The following is a 17,735-nucleotide window of genomic DNA, read 5'->3' on the forward strand; positions in this document are numbered from 1 at the left end:
GAGGCTCAGCCGGCGCGGAGGCCGTGAGGGCCGAGGCCCTTGTACTGCTTTCGCTCGTGTTCGGGGGTTGTGGGTGTTGCACTATTGATTGGGAGGGTGCATACGGAGGGGGCATGTAAATGATCGGGGGACCTAACAGTAATTCGTCATTCGTTCGCTGCTTGGAGGACAACTCAGGGTAGAGCAGAGAAGGGGTCCTAACAGCGTACTGGCCTGAGGTTTCGGGCTCCTGTGTTAGTTTAGTTTCCCTTCTCTCCTTTATGTCTTCTTCTAACTTTTTAGCGGCAAGGTGAGCTGCCTTTCGTAATTCCTTTTCTGCTTTTACTTCTTCCCTCTTTTTCCGTTGCGTCGCTTCTTTGCGCCACATGCCAATACTGTCAAGCATAGTAGGCGTCGTCTTATTGCTACGCAGAGCTACTTCTAGCGCTTCTATCTTGCGGTCGTCGTAGGATCCCATCAGTGGCCACTGACTTTCGGGGTCCTTCTTGGTATATTTATGCCACAGCTTGCTATAGGCTACGGCGACTAGTCCATATTTAGTGAACATGTCCTTATTAGGGGTGCCTTCCAGTGGAGCCGGATGGTTCACCTCTAATAAGCGGTCCGGGCAGAACCAACTACCGATCAGTGGGGAGAAGATAGGCATGACGGGTTTCAACGGGGACAAAAGTCAGCACTACCTATCTTTTCACTGCTTGCAAAGACTAGACAGAATATCTCTATTCTTCGTTATTTGTAAGCAGAGAATACCTCCAAAGAACCAATATCGAACAACTAGTGTTCGGACAATCAATCAATCAATCAATGGGGAGATAAAGATAGGCACGACGGGTTTCAACGGGGACAAAAGTCTGCGTTACCTACCCTTCACTATTTGCAAAGACTAGACAGAATATTCCTATTCTACGTTATTTGCAAACAGAGAATATCTCAAAAAGCACTATTCTTCAAAACAATCAATGTTCGGACAATCAATCAATGGGGAGATAAAGATAGGCACGACGGGTTTCAACGGGGACAAAAGTCTGCGTTACCTACCCTTCACTATCTGCAAAGGGAGAGAGAGAGAGTATTTCTACTCCTCCCCGTTTGTAGACAGCGAATATCTCAAAGAGAACAATCAATGAGCACAATCAATGAGCAATACTAGTATTTCCAGAGCATTAAACAATCAATCAATTATTTCTCAATTTGTCGTGTATCACGACCTTACCCGGACCGCGTGGACAGTTTCTCGTCTTCCGCCTCCAGCGCCCGATCGTCCTCTACTCTCCGTATTTGCCGCGGCACTCCTGATGGTTCCCAGTCAGGACCGTAGATCACTCGAGAGAGGTCTGCTCGGAACCAGTGAAGTTCGGATGATCGGCTGCCAGACGAGGGTCTATTGGGCAGGAGCTCTCCCGATCGTTGCAGTCGTTCACTCTGTCGTCGGGACCTCTCCCACTGGATCCACGTGTCGCTGATGGGCCCCACGTTTGGGACGCCAATTGTTAAATGGTAGCGGCAGTTTCAGTCGGTATCCTTTCAAGTATTTGCCCGGCGGTAATCGCCTCTCATACCACTCGATAATTTACCAATAAAAGAGGCAGGCGCTGGAGACTGGAAGGCAGGAAACAAGGTTTTATTCCGTCGGAGCAGAACACATCAGATCAGACAGCAAGGTATCGTCACGAGGTGCTCTAACTGCATCTCTGAGACCTGGTCTCTTATACACTGGTTTATTGCTTTATTATACATAGTACATTCTTGAGATTCCCTTGATGTGCGGAGAAATATCCCCTGAAGCCCCGGCTCAGATCCGATCCCACACATGGTTACAGTAGAGGTTCCCACCCTACCCGCAGTGGGAGATGGCTATCGCGCAGCAGGGAATTCCGCTAATTCCCGGGGGTGTGTGCAACCGGCCGGGTCTCAGGGGGTAGGGGCTTTGATTCTACTGTAATCCCTTTGATGTGGGGTGTTTCCCTTACAGTAGGGGCAATAAACTGCATCCGCAGGGCTAGGTGATGGCCTGGGACCAGTTCAGACAATGGGGCGCAGAGGAAGGGGGTTATCAAAGGAGAGGCATGACCATGTATGGGTTGTCGGTCGGAAGTGGTTCCGTAGCAGGGTCGCGCAGAAGGAGAGGGTTTATGGCCTGTATGAGAGAGCGGGGGTGGCCGGCGCGCGGGGGATGCTTGCAGCGCCAAGGGGACCGCGCTGGCGATTGACAATGAGTGGGGAGAGAGTGGGGTGCCTAAAATGGCAGCCGTGCGTTCGCTGTGCGTGGTGCTGGGGAGGGGCAAGATGGCGCAGATAATGTTCAGTTTGCAAGCTAAATTTCCACACAGGTTACAGTCATCTGACAATGCTAGGCAGGTGGTAGGGGAGTGGCAGCTCAACAGAACACTCAGAGTAGATAGGAGTGGCAGGTCCATGGGACATGGTGGGCAAAAAGGATGGAGCAGGGGCATACACAAAGACATCGGAGGGCAGGGGGAAGGAGAAAGGAGCAGCAAGCTAAGCACAGAGTTTAAGCAGGAGGTCAATGATGGGGCATAGAATTGGGCAATGGAGGGCAGAAGGAGTGGACTGGTACATCATACTAAATTGAGGGCAGTGGCAGCACATCAGACCATGCATGGCAGGAGGGAGGAGGCTAGTCCATGGATTCACACAACAGAGGATAGGGAGGAAGGGGATGGGGCAGCAAGCTAACTGTTCAGAGAAGGCGGGTATTAGGAACTTTATTGTTTTTAAAACATTGTGTCTGTGCGAACTACTTAAAATATGAACAAGTATGCAGCATAATCTCACTTTTATTCAGGAAGAAGAGGACGTTTGTGACTGTGACTCCGGGCTCACTTGGCAGAAACACCCCCTGACCCTCCACCCCCTATCGCAAAATGTAATGCCCGTGAAAAGGGTAGGTGAACACAGTGTTATATAGAACATAGTCCTGAGAGCACGATTGAAAATGAAAACTAGATATAGTGTATGGTATAAACTATGCACCAAAAAGTGTGATATAAGATGAACCGGGCGTGAAATATAATATGCAATACATTGTGCGCAATGACAGATTCATTGGAGAGCGCGAGATAGCACAGGCACTAGCGCGTGCTATGCGATATGCGCCTTGGAGTGTAATATGCACAGGGCAGTGTTGTGTAACCTAACTAGTCTCTAAAGTTGTAATATAAAATATGTGCTGGGGAGTGTAACGTTGCATATGCACTGTGACAAAGATATGGATCCCAGATTGTAATATGTATGGCATAGCACTGTGCGTTATAACATAGGCATCGAGAAAGGCACGTTAGATGGGGCAATATAACCCGTGCGAAGACAAGTGTGGCATGACATATTTACGGGGTGGTGTTACAGTGCACATGGGCTAGAGAGTGTCATAGCATATGCACTAGCTAGTGGAATACAACACAGAGGTGTGTGGCACTCGGCAGGCAATGGTGGGTGTAACACAGCATTGGGCTCTGTCAGGAGCACGCTGTGACTCTCAAGTGATGTTCGTCCCCTTTCCAGAGAGTAAAATAAAAAGTATTACACATCCGGCAGTGGATGTGTGTTTTATTAACCGTGAGGGGGGTTTCTTGCATAGTTTTGGTCGAATTTTTGTCGAATCCCCTTTGAAAGGCTTGGTGTGCATGTGTATTAAATGTGCCCGTCAATAGCTACCCATGTTTGTATAAATAAACGACAAGGATGTCTACCAGGATTAGGCACGGTAGGGCATCAGACATGTCAGAGCTTCACTAGTGGTGTAAATACATTCCACGTGGATTCATTGCATGCATAGTCGCCTTTTAATGAATATCACGCAAATCGTCATGGTGATAGGTACGTACGGTTTGTCCAGCATGTCCTAGGTGTGTCTATAAATATATATTTTTTTAAAATAATAAAAAACAGTGGCCGGCCCTGGGGATTGGGGTCAAGAAAATATAATTATGAGATTGGCCCTGGGGGATGGGGTCATCAGGGCCAATAAATTAGAATAAGAAGGGGAACCAAACAGCCCCCCTTCTTAAAAAACTAAAATAAATAAAAGACTGGCATCGTGCCGGAGGCCATGCCCCCTCCGTGCAGCACTCTGCAAACGCGCCCCCAACAGGCATCTCCAGTATGCGCCAGGGAGCTGCGCTGCAGCCAGGTGTTCTGAGGCCAAGCCCCTTTTTACACCTCTCTGCAACGCAGCTCTGTGGCGCTTACTGGAGGTACCTAGTGGTCTAGTTTGACCCTAGGGACCCTTAGGATTCAAGGGGACTTAATCTCTCAACTTAGAACAGCCACAGGGCGCGTTTACACAGTGGTGAAGGGAGGGGACGGGGCCTGAGGTGACGTGTGCAAACACGCACTATGGCACGTTTTAAATTGGGGATATAATTTCCCTTCAATACTGAGGGCCCCTGGGGGCTAACTAGCCCACCAAGTGCTTCCAGTAAGCGCCACTGAGCTGCATTGCAGAGAGGTGGTCCAGGCCGTGCCACTTTTTACACCTCTCTGCAACGCAGCTCTGTGGCACTTACTGGAGGTACCTAGTGGGCTAGTTGGACCCTAGGGACCCTCAGGATTCAAATGAACTTAATCTCCCAACTAAAAATGGACACAGGGCGTGTTTACACAGTGGTGAATGGAGGGGACGGGGCCTGAGTTAACGTGTGCAAAAACGCCCTGTGGCCTGTTTTAAGAGGTAGTTTTAATCCCCATGCCCTATTATATACTAGGGGCTTACAGAGGAGGTCATGCTAATCACAGGGGGACCCCAACGCATAATGTTCCCTAGTGTATGTAGGTGTTTTCACTGTATTCTAAGTGTCTTTTAACATAGCACTGGCTCTAGGACTGGTTAGTCAGACTCAGTTACCACCAGTATCCGTCTGAAAAAGTTGAGGGTACAGGATGATTTTGCAACAAGGCTTCTTTCTGCTCTTCTTTTTGTTCTTTCTGCACGTTATCCTTCTTCCTGCACTTATCTTCGTATTTGAGGACTTCTGTTGCTTCTTTCTGCACTTTTTTTGTTTCTTTCTGTGCATTTTTTCTTCTTTCTTCACATGTCCTATCTCTGTAGGCATAGTTAGAAATTAGCATTTAAAAAACCTTTGAAATTCACAGAAAAAACCATAGGTTTCAGGCACGTTATAGTTAGGAATTAGCGTTTAAAAAACCTCAGAAATTCACTGAAAAAACCATAGGTTTCAGGGGTGTTATAGTTAGCTGGACTTTTCACTTGTACAAAACCATTGAAATTCCCCCGTTATAGTTAGTTCAGCTAACTATAACTCGCGCGCCCGCAATGCACTGCTGATGACGTCACATATTACATCACTCATGACATGGTCAGTGACATCACTCATGACATCACTCATGACATCTCAAATGACATCACTGATGACATCACTGATTACATCATCCTTGTGATAGAGTGGCAGACCTCCTCTCACCCTAATATAACCTTTGATACACACATTCAAAAATAGAGACTAACATTTTCAAAACAATGGACATACCAATACCAGTTACAACAACCTCTTCAGTAATTCTAAGATCCACATACACATCCACTCATTCACCAACAGTCCTATACAGTCACTCATACATGTACTCACTCATCATATGTACTCATACACCTATACATCCTGTTACACAATGCCACTCATCCATAGAGTTACTCACACACATAGTCACTCATGCTAATAAAGAATCAAACATACATTTACTTGCATATACAGTTATACACACACCACCATACTTACTTCTACGGAAACTTACACATACTTAGTCTTTTAAACAATCACTTATAGAAACACATACTTATTCATACAGGAACTCTTTCAATCTCTCACTCTCACATATACTCACATATATACACCAATAGTCACATATACTAGTTTAAAACATATGTAGTTACTCATAAAGACACTATTGAGACAGTCATTCACTCACTAACACACCCATACACACACTCATCCACCCATACAGTCCTGCACACATGCTGTGTTCAACACATACAAACAGTGAGTCACTCATTCATGCACCTATGCACTACGTAATACCCCCCACCGAACCATGCAGACACTCAGACTGATACTCAAAAAACCAACTAATAACCTATATAGACACCCATGTAGCTACTCACCAACCCATGCAGCCACTTATACACAAAGTGAGAGACTGATACAGATATTTACATATTTAAACATTACTCACTAAGCCATGTATTCACTATGATACACTTAATCAGTCAGTTACACAATCAATTTTTCAAAAACAAATCATCCATTTAGACACTTATATACCCATTTATTCTTCCATCGACCTTGAGATATACATATATAAAACATATTTAATGTTCAGAAAAACACACATTCACTGGATGATGTCATCAGTGATGTCATCAGTGATGTCATTTGAGATGTCATCAGTGATGTCATGAGTGATGCCACTGACCATGTCATGAGTGATGTAATATGTGACGTCATCAGCAGTGCATTGCGGGCGCGCGAGTTATAGTTAGCTGAACTAACTATAACGGGGGAATTTCAATGGTTTTGTACAAGTGAAAAGTCCAGCTAACTATAACACCCCTGAAACCTATGGTTTTTTCAGTGAATATATATATATATATATATATTCACTGAAAAAACCATAGGTTTCAGGCCTGATATAGTTAGGAATTCGCATTTAAAAAACATTAGAAATTCACTGAGAAAACCATAGGTTTTAGGGGTGTTATAGTTAGCTGGACATTTCACTCGTACAAAACCATTGAAATTCCTCCGATATAGTTAGTTGTACTAACTACATCTCGCGCGCCCGCAATCCACTGCTGATGATGTCACATATTACATCATTCATGACATGGTCAGTGACATCACTGATGACCTCTCAAATGACATCACTGATGACATCACTGATGATATCATTCAGTGAATGTGGTTTGGTTCGGTATTTAAATATGTATTATATATATAGCAATTTGCATTGAAGAGTGAGTGGATATATAAATATAAATATCTGGATGGAGGATTTAGTAGCAGTGTGATTGACTGTTTACTTGACTAATTTGTAGCGTCTCACTAAATATATTGGATAGTGACTAAATTGTGTGAATATCTGTATCACTTTGTCAGTTGTTGTGTAAACTGCTGCACCAATTGGTTACTAGCTACGTGAAAGTATATATTAGTTATTGATTAGTTAACTGACTATTTGTATGGGAGAGTGAATGTGTGTGTGGTTCGGTGGGGGTGTGTGACTTCCCAAAGATGTGTGAATAGTTGATTCAGTAGGTATATGAAGTTAAAACTACATGTTATAACAGTTGTTTGGGTGAGTGAATATCTTTATGGGTGTGGTGATGAGCAAATATATGTCTCAATGGTACATATCCAACAAACTAGAAAAATAAAAGCCAGTGTATGTGTCAGTTGTTGTATATAAATAAGTATACATAAGACTCAGTGATTGTATGAGTGACTGTATGGATAACTGTATACTTGTAATAGTGATTTTATAACACACTAAGTATGAGTTACTATCTATATGAATAGATGAAGTGGTGTTTGTATAAGTGTGTAGCTAAGTAAAAGTAAATATGATCCATTGTTTGCATAAGTGAGTAGGATGACTTCATAAGTGATTAGGATGTGTGCTGGTGTGTAATGTCGATATAGGTGTATAAGTATATTTGATAGTGTGCTATTGAGCATTGACAGCATGTATGAGTGAATCTATAGGTAAGTGATTAGATGTGTGTATAGATCTAGGAATCCCTGAGTGGGTGTTTAGAAACTTGCATTGGTGTGTCAATGGTTTCAAATATGGCACTCTGTATTTTACAGTGAGCGATGAAAGGTTATACTAGTGTATGATGAGGTGTATCTGATTGTCATGTGGATGATGTCATCAGTGATGTCATCAGTGATGTCATTTGAGATGTCATCAGTGATGTCACTGACCATGTCATGAATGATGTAATATGTGACATCATCAGCAGTGGATTGCGGGTGCGTGAGATGTCATTAGTACAACTAACTATATCGGAGGAATTTCAATGGTTTTGTACGAGTGAAATGTCCAGCTAACTATAACACCCCTAAAACCTATAGGTTTTTCAGTGAATTTCGAATGTTTTTTAAATGCTAATTCCTAACTATATCAGGCCAAAAACCTATGGTTTTCTCAGTGAATTTCAAAGGTTTTTTTAAATGCTAATTCCTAACTATATCAAGCGTGAGACCTATGGTTTTTTCAGTGAATTTCAAAGGTTTTTTTAAATGCTAATTCCTAACTATATCAGGCCTGAAACCTATGGTTATTTTCAGTGAATTTCAAAGGTTTTGTAAATGACAATTTTTAATGTATTAATTGTTATACTGATTTTTTTTATACTGATTTGCTACATTTTTTAAACTATTTATTTTTAGATATTTCAGTTTTTTAAATTACATTATAATTACATTATACATTACAATACAAAATATACTTTCTCAGAATGAATTACTTTAGTTTAAATACTTTGCAAATAGGCAATAGAATGTTAAGTACAGTAGTTACAGTTGTTGCAATGGGCAATACAATTTCAAACAGAATGCAACTTTGAGCTCAATGTGAATTTCTAGTCAAATGCAATTAGTTACTTTATGGATTACTTTTCTAACCACTGGACTGGATCCTAGATTCAGTCCTTGGACATCTCCTGTAAACAGTTGAGTAAAAGAGTTTTGGTTACAGTAGTGATTTATAAGGAACATTATTGTATTTTAAAAGTTGACACTTAGAATTTTTTTCACATAGAATCACCAATGTTATCCTTTGGCAGAAAATGTAGATTTTCCTAATAAGTTATGACGGAAAGTCTTAATTTTATTAAAGACACGGAGGCGAGTATTATGCTTTCTTTTCTTGCGTTTATTCGAATAGCAGCAAGACAAGTGAAAAACCACACTCCCCAGAAGGCTGCAGGAGAAAACTACTAGCCAATGGGGAGAACGATAACACATAGAAATCCAATCAGGTCAGGCCAACCATATAAGGACCTATCTGACCGCAAGCAGTCCTCTTTTCTTGTGCGAGTTAGGAAGAAATCGAAAACAAAGGAACTAAAAACAATAATATGCAAACAGTCAAAATCCAGGTAAACAGTTCTTGATCCCGGAACACCATGGACGAAACATCCTGAGGAAACCATGTTGGAAGACAGATGGACGTCGAAGGCAAGAACTCGGATGAGGCAGAACAATTCTTACGAGGAAGCTGGTGGAAGTGCTGGAGTACCTAAAAGGGGGGGAAAAAACAGAACGAATTAGAGCTGTTGTGGAGGGATAATACTCGCCTCCGTGTCTTTAATAAAATTAAGACTTTCCGTCATAACTTATTAGGAAAATCTACATTTTATGGCAAGACCGGAGGCTCCTATTATGCTGGTTCAAAGCATATCGACAGCCAAAGAAGAAGCAGTAATCACAGGTTTACAATAAAAGGTCCTAAACACATTATCATTAGACCAATCTGCTGACTTAAGGATATCCTCCAGACGCGAGCCTGCCCAAAAGGCTTTAGAGGCCATGGCACCCCTGGTAGAGTGAGCGCCAAATATAGAAGAGTCAATGCCCGCGAGAGACATGATCCAACGGACCAAACGGGCTGAGGTAGCAGTGGAAACAGGGAGATGAGGTTTGCGGAAAGAAATGAGCAATTGCGTATGGGAAGAAGTCCTAAAGTCAGCAGATTTTTGTTCGTAGGCTTTTAAGCAACGACCTACACATAACTTCGGCTGAGCTGGAAAATAAGGATAAAACACTGATTGTAAATTTGTTTTTGTACGTCTCTGCACCTGAAACAACACACCAGTAGAAGAAAACTGTCTTGAGGAAAGATCTAAGGCCCTAACATCAGAAACACGTTTAATGGATATTAAACACAATAACATAGTGAGCTTTGCAGACAACATTTTCAGGGAGAGATCCGAATTGTCAGGCCAATCCATAAACAATTTGAAAACCAAATTAACATCCCATAAAGAAGTATACTTAGCCAACGGAGGTTTGGAAAAACGGACTCCTCGTAGCAAACGGCAAACCAGTGGATGAGATCCAACCGGTTTATTGTCAATGGGACAGTGGTTAAGCAAAATAGCTGATCTGTACAGGTTTACAGTGCGATAGGATTTACCAGCACTGGCCTCAGAGGCCAGAAAATTAATCACAAAATTCACAGAGGCTGAAAAGGGATCGATAGACCGTTCCAAACACCAGCTTGACGAAAGAGACCAAGCGGATTTGTACGCCTTGGAAGTACCGGGAGCCCAGGCCCGGCTGATAAAGATTGAAGCCTCTTGAGAAAGGAATTGGTCAGAAGAAAGAGACCGGACAGTTTCCATGCCGACAGAGTCAAAGACCGGTCCAGAATGAGATTGTGAGGGGAACCTCGAGGATCCAAGAGAAGGTCCCATGAATGAGGGAGAAGGACAGGAAAATCCACTGTCAGTTCCAAAAGGGAAGGAAACCATATCTGGGATTGCCAAAAGGGCACCACCATGACCCGAGACGTCTGTTGATGACGAATCTGGGAAAGGACCCTGTTGATCATAAGAAAGGGAGGAAAAGCGTAATTGAGATGAAGAGACCAATCCTGAAAGAACGCGTCGGTCGCTAACGCTAGCGGATCCGGGCGCCAACTGTAGAAACGAGGTAACTGGGAGTTGAGGCGAGACGCAAAAAGGTCGATGAAGAAAGGACCCCACTTGAGAGAGAGAGAATGAAACATGGAGGGAAGTAATCTCCAATCGCTGGAATCCCGGAGATACCGAGAGTGTCAGTCGGCGATGGAATTGAGATCGCCGGGGAGATATTCGGCTTGGAGGGAGAGATTGTGAAGGAGACAAAAGTGCCAAAGGCTCTTGGCGAGTTCTGCGAGGGGTTTGGATCTTGTGCCACCGAGACGGTTGATGTAACGGACCGCAGAAACATTATCCATCCTGAGAAGAATGGAACAACTTACCTTGTTTTTTGCGAGACTGCGGATTGCAAAGGAGCCTGCAAGCATCTCTAAAGAGTTGATGTGCAATGACGACCTCTCTAGAGACCATGTACCTCCAGTCAAGATTGGTCCACAATGGGCGCCCCAACCCGTCAGACTGGCATCTGATTCTAACACAAGATCTGGGGCCGTGGCGAAGATAGTCCTTCCGTTCCACGCATCTAAATGGTCTATCCACCATTGTAGTTCGGAACGCGAGTCGTGATCTAGGAGGATAAGATCTAAGTAAGCCAGACCCTGACGCAGATGGCGTATCTTTAGGCGTTGAAGGGCCCGATAATGGAGAGGACCTGGGAAAATGGCTTGAATGGAGGCGGAGAGAAGCCCCACTATCCTTGCAAGAGAGCGAAGGGAAATTCGGGAAAGAGCAAGAACTTGAGAAATTTCTGAACGAATAGATGCAATCTTTGCGGTAGGAAGGAGAAGAGACGCGGAGGGAGAATCTACGCAAAACCCTAGAAACTCCACATTTTGAGAGGGAAGCAACATGGACATCTCTGGATTGATCAGAAAACCCAGATCGGAAAGAAGGGATTGGGTCACTTGAAGGTCGTGTAAAAGACCTGGTTTGCTCGCATTCATAAGAAGAATATCGTCCAGGTAGATGATCAGGCGAATTCCCAAGGCTCGGAGAGAAGCTACTAGAGGCTTCATGATTTTGGTGAAACACCAAGGGGCTGAAGAGAGACCGAAGGGGAGCGAACAAAAGCGATAAGTGGCACCCAGCCATTGAAACTGGAGAAACTTGGGATGAGAAGGATGGATAGGAACCGTGAGATAAGCATCTTGAAGATCCAAACGGACCATCCAATCGTTGACTCGCAGAGTGTCTCGTAAGTGAATAATGGTCTCCATTTTGAAATGTCTGTAAACGACGAACCGATTGAAAACCTTGAGGTTGATTACAGGTCGCATCTTTTTGTTCTTTTTGCGAACAAGAAACAAAGTGCTCAGAAAACCAGAGGGATCGAAAGGGAGCTTTTGGATAGCTTTCTTTGTCAACAAGGAAAGAATTTCCTGAGAGATCAGGAGAGAAACGTCGGCGGAAAAAAACAGAGGTGGAGGCAAAGTATCCTGGAAAAGAGGAGCGTAAAATTCTATGAGATAGCCTTGGACAGAACTGAGAGTCTGAAGTTAACATTTGCCATTTGCTTAGAAAGAGAGCTAAACGCCCTCCTACAGGAGGGCCAGACGACAGGCTTACCTTGTTGGGGGTAGTTGGAGTTGTTGCCTCTGTGGCCCCTCTGTCCACGACCCCTGAATCCACGGCCACGTTGGGGTAGAACTGTGGCTTGTACTCTTGGTAACCGGTGTTGGAAGCTCCTCTGGAACCTTGGGAAGAGGAAAAACGGCTGGAAGAGCGGCTCCTGCCTCTGCCGGCCCTGCCAAAAACCCGAGGGGCGAAGACTTTTTTAATAGAGAGTTGCGCCTTGTCCAGAAAGGCGAAAGTTGACACAAATTTAGAGAGATCCTTGACCAACGAGTCACCAAAGAGAAGACCGTCCGCTTTGGCGCCAGGGTCCTGAGACGCCAAATTGGCCAACTTAGGGTCTAACTTGATAAGGAGACCTTTGCGTCTTTTATGGGTGATGGCGGCATTGGCGTTGCCCAGTAAACAAAAGGTACATTGGGCCCAAAGGGAAATATCCTCAGGATTTAGGCTGAGATTCTCTGAACGCGCCGTCTCCGCCAGATCAAGAATGCGGGCAAGGGGACCCACCATATCCAGAAGCTTATCCTAGCAAGAGGACCATGCTCTGTCAACCCCCTTACGAGGGTCCTTGCCGAACTTAGAGAAAAAGGTGAGAAGCGGTTGATCAATAGAAGGGGTAACCGTGACGTGAGAGGTCAAAGAAGGTTTGGGACATTCAGATTTTAATTTTGGTCTGACTGACTTGTCCAGGGGTTGTCTGAGTTTGGAAGCAATATAGTCTCCCACATGGGGAATTGGAAACCATTCAGTTGAATTTGGATGCCGAATCAATGCAGGGTCAAACATAGGAACCCCCTCTGAGTCAAAGATAGGCTTGGATTCAAAGGGGGACAACTTTTGCTTCTTAGGAGAAGAATCACCAACCCCGAATAAATCAAAGAGATTGTCATCGTCCGTGTCACGCATATCGTCATCCGTATCTTGGATAGTATCAATGACCAGCTTCTTAGGAACCTCCACGTTTTTAAGTTTGGTTTTACTCTTACCAAATGTCAAAGTAGATCCCTCCTTTGACTGAGGCCTGGGAGGAATAGAATCCTCATTCTTGCGCGAGGAACCCTCGCTAACCACATGTGACACTTTTTTGGCTAAAACAGTGGCAGGAACCAGTTTACGTTTTCTGCTTTCCCCCACAGACTGGGCTAAAGCTTTGGTCATAATGCTTATTAAAGAATTTTCCATAGTTCTGGACACTCTCAGCATGGAGTTTTCCACAGCATTTTCAACTGAGTAGTTGATAAACTGACTCAAATCATTTTTGAAATTAGCGTTTTCCTCATTATCAAGCTCAGGAGAGCTGGAAATATCCATTTGCACTGTCTGGTTAGGACGTGGGAAGCAAGGGGTTAACTGAAGGCAGGGGGCGTGTACAAAACTATCCTGCCGGTGAAACACGAGCGTGTGGAGAGGGAGGAGGAAGTCGCTAAGGGAAAACCTTGTCCGGTGACAGTTGAAAGGCAGGAGGCAGCGTTACAAGGCAGCAATTAACGAGGCGAGCGCTGAGGAGGCGAGCGTCGTTATGACAAAGACGCTAAGGTAAACAAAAGGCGCGCGCGAGGGCAGACGCGCTAAAGCCTGTGAACCGAGGGGGGAAAACGGAATGCGCCAGCACTTGAAAAGCGTTAACGATGGACACACAGTTCGGAATAGAACACCACGCTAGCGGCAATTAATGATTACAACGGCATAATATAAATAGATAACACTTTAGAAACACTTTAGAATACAAAGAGGAATGAAATAAGCGACTTATCTGACTGCGAGCAGCAAGAAAAGAGGACTGCTTGCGGTCAGATAGGTCCTTATATGGTTGGCCTGACCTGATTGGATTTCTATGTGTTATCGTTCTCCCCATTGGCTAGTAGTTTTCTCCTGCAGCCTTCTGGGGAGTGTGGTTTTTCACTTGCTGCTATTCGAATAAACGCAAGAAAAGAAAGCATAATAGGAGCCTCCGGTCTTGCCATAAAATTCACTTAGCAAGTAAGTAGTGTTATCGTTAGTTTTTCTTACTCAGTGGAGGATCGTGGATCCAGCACTGGTGCATCTCCTGTAAACAGTTGAAAGAATGTGTTTAAGTCATACAGACGATTTTTTAGGAATATTTTTAGTTTGTGAAAATAGACACTTAGAAACTTTTATGCTGAAAACCACACAATGGATTCCTATGGAAGGAAATACAAGTTACTGGTAAGTACGCTTAGAATTACTTTTCTGGGTCAGTGCTGGGCTAAAAGATGCAGCACTGGTTTCTCTCCTGATAACAGGTGAGTAAATCGGAATTCGTAGTTCGGCTGATTTTAGAGGAATATTTGTACAATGGTGAAGGAAGGGGGCGGGCCTGAGGTGACGTGTGCAAACACGCCCTGTGGCGGGTTTTAAGTTGGGGAATTAATTCCTCTTCAATCTTGCGGTATCCTGGGGGCCAACTAGCCCACCAGGTACCTCCAGTATGCGCCAGGGAGCTGCGTTGCAGAGAGGTGTTCAGAGGCCACGCCCCTTTTTACAACACTCTGCAACACAGCTCCGTGGCGCTTAGTGGAGGTACTTGGTGGGCTAGTTGGCCCCTAGGGGACCTCTGGATTGAAGAGGAATGAATTCCCCAACTTAAAACGTGCCACAGGGCGTTTTTGCACACATATCACCTCAGGCCCTGCCCCCTAACTTCACCACTGTGCAAACGCGCCCCATGGCGCGTTTTAAGTTGGGGGATTAAGTCCCCTAGAATCCTGAGGTCCCCTGGCGGCCAACTAGCCCACCAGGTACCTCCAGTAAGCGACATGGAGCTGCGTTGCAGAGATGTGTAAAAAGGGGCGTGGCCACATTACACCTCTCTGCAACGCAGCCCCCTGGTGCATACTGGAGGTTCCTGGTAGGCTAGTTGTCCCCCAGGGACCCCCAGTATTCAAGGGGAATTAGTTCCCCCTCTGCAAACGCGCCAGGGGGTGCGTTTGCAGAGTGGTGCAAGGAGGGGGCGTGGCCTTCGGCCCGATCCCGTTTAAAAAAAAATACAAATTTAAGAAGGGGGGCTGTGTAGCCCCCCTTCTTTTTCTAATTTATTGGCCCTGGGGACACCATCCCCCACGGCCTGCCCCCAATTTTTTTTTTTAAATATAAAAATCGGGAAGGGGGACGCGTGGCCCCCCTCCCGAGGCCATAATTTGCCCCGGGGACCCCATCCCCCGGGGCATGGCTTTTTCTTTTTAAAAATTTTATTTTGGAGGGGGGCTGCCTTGCCCCCCTCCTGTGGCCACTTATGGTCCCAGGGACCCTATCCCCCGTGGCCGTTTTTTTTTTTGAGGAGGGGGGCTGCGTGGCCCCCTCCCAGGCGACTACTAGCCCCGGGGACCCTATCCCCCGTGGCTGGCCATCTTCGTTGGGGGCGGTTGGGGGGTCCCCAATCCCCCCACGGTCCCAGCCGGCTCCCCGCGTCCTGCTGGAGCCGGCATTGCTTTTCCACATGGGGAGCAGCCTACATGCTGCTCCCCCTGTGGAAAAGCAATCTGCTTTCCTATTTGGAAGAGAGAGCAGGTTTCCTGCTCTCTCTTCCAAATAGGAAAGCAGTTTGCAATGACAGAGTGGGAGCCGCTCCCGCCCTGTCATTGCAAACTACAGTGTCCCGGGGGTGGGCACCCCGGGACACTGCAGGAGCCGGCCCTGGGGGGTGGCGGTCCCCAGGGGCTATACAAGGCTCCAGGAGGGGGACCATGCGGCCCCCCTCCCACATTTTGAAGAAGCCCCGGGGATGGTGGTCCCCTGGGCTGGGGGGGCCTGAGAGCCTCCCCACCCAATTTTAATAAGCCCCGGGGGTGGCGGTCCCCGGGGCTGGGGGGGGCCTGAGAGCCCCCTCACCCAATATTAATAAGCCCCGGGGGTGGCGGTCCCCGGGGCTGGGGGGGCCTGAGAGCCGCCCCACCCAATATTAATAGGCTCCGGGGGATGGCGGCCCCTCCCACTATTCTTTTTTTAAATGCCTTCGGGATTTGGCCACCCCGGGGGCCAATTACCAAAGAAGCGCAGGAGCCCGCGCTTCATTTTATTAAAATTTTCGGCTGGGTGCGCGAATCTCGCCGTTTAAAAATAAAAATGCTTTTTTTGGCCCTGGGGGTTCTTGTGGGACCCCCTGAGCAGGCCTAGGGGGTCAGGGTGTTTCTACCCTGCCCCCTTTTTGCGTTTTTCGCGTTTCTTTTGCTGATTTCTTGTGCCTCGGTTCTACCGAGGCACAAGATGGCTGCCAACACTTCCTGATTTGGAGTGTTGACAGCCAATTAGAATACAGCTTGTGCACGGCAGGGTGCTCTTAGGGTACGCGGACCCTTCAAGGTCATAGATATATATGTACTTTTAAATGTCATTTTCTCAGGAACTACTGAACGGATGTACACCATTTAAGCAAAAGGCACGAGTCTGAACTGAGGACTACCTCTTTGCCAAATTTGGTGTAATTCCGTTCAGCAGTTCGGGCTGTAGCTGCGGCTAAAAGTCCTATGGGTAATTGCATGGGGAAAACGCGTTTTGGGACCCCCCTTTTTTCTCGGCCCCCGCTTGACGAATCACCGTGAAACTTTCAGGATAGGAGCGGACCGGAGCTGGCCAAAAGTTTGGAATATTTCGCGAAGATTCGTCAATTGGCGCCAAAGTTATTCCAAATAAAATGTTGCGGATTTCCTATGGAAAATAGGTCCTAACTATATCTACCTACTGGTGACCGCCAGTAGGTTATATATATATATATGTTGGAGGGGTCAAATTCACCATTCCCATATATATATGTTGGAGTTTGACTGGGCATGGTTTACTATTTACACTCCAATTTAAGCAGTAGTAGGGAAAGTGTTGGACTCTGGAGGGGTCAGATTTACTATTAAACCCTCCAACAGTAGGAAAAATGTATTTTGGAAAGGTCATGTTTACTATTCCCACTCCAATGCAAGCAACAGTAGCGAAAGTTTTGGCTCATGGAAGAATAATAATCACTATTCCCATTCCCACCTGTGCAACAGTATGGAAAGCGTTATACTTTGGAGGAGTCAGATTTATTGTTCCTATTTCAATGTAAGCAACAGTCGCAAAAGGTTGGGATTTTGAAGGGACTTCATTTAATTCCCACTCCCAAAACAAAACAAAAACTGAATATAGATAAAATAAGTAAACATAAAATACATTTCAACAAATATGTATATATAATATTTTTAACATAATATAATCTATATAAGTAAAACCTAAAATTAATAAATTAATGATTTAAATTGTAAACAAAATTATATTAAATCATTTTACCAATTGAAACAATAAAAAAAAGATTTAATACACTTCTCATCGTATTACGCACAACTGCAACCCCCCCCCCAAAAAAATAATAATACCACAAAAAAATTAACAGTACACTTTCATTAAAAAAATATATATTATACATGAAATTATTACCTAGGAAATCTAAAACATAATATAATTGATATACAAAATTTTAAAAGCAACTAAATAA

This window comes from Triturus cristatus, chromosome 1_2 (genome assembly GCF_964204655.1).
Source record: "Triturus cristatus chromosome 1_2, aTriCri1.1, whole genome shotgun sequence".
In the NCBI taxonomy this organism is placed as follows: domain Eukaryota; kingdom Metazoa; phylum Chordata; class Amphibia; order Caudata; family Salamandridae; genus Triturus; species Triturus cristatus.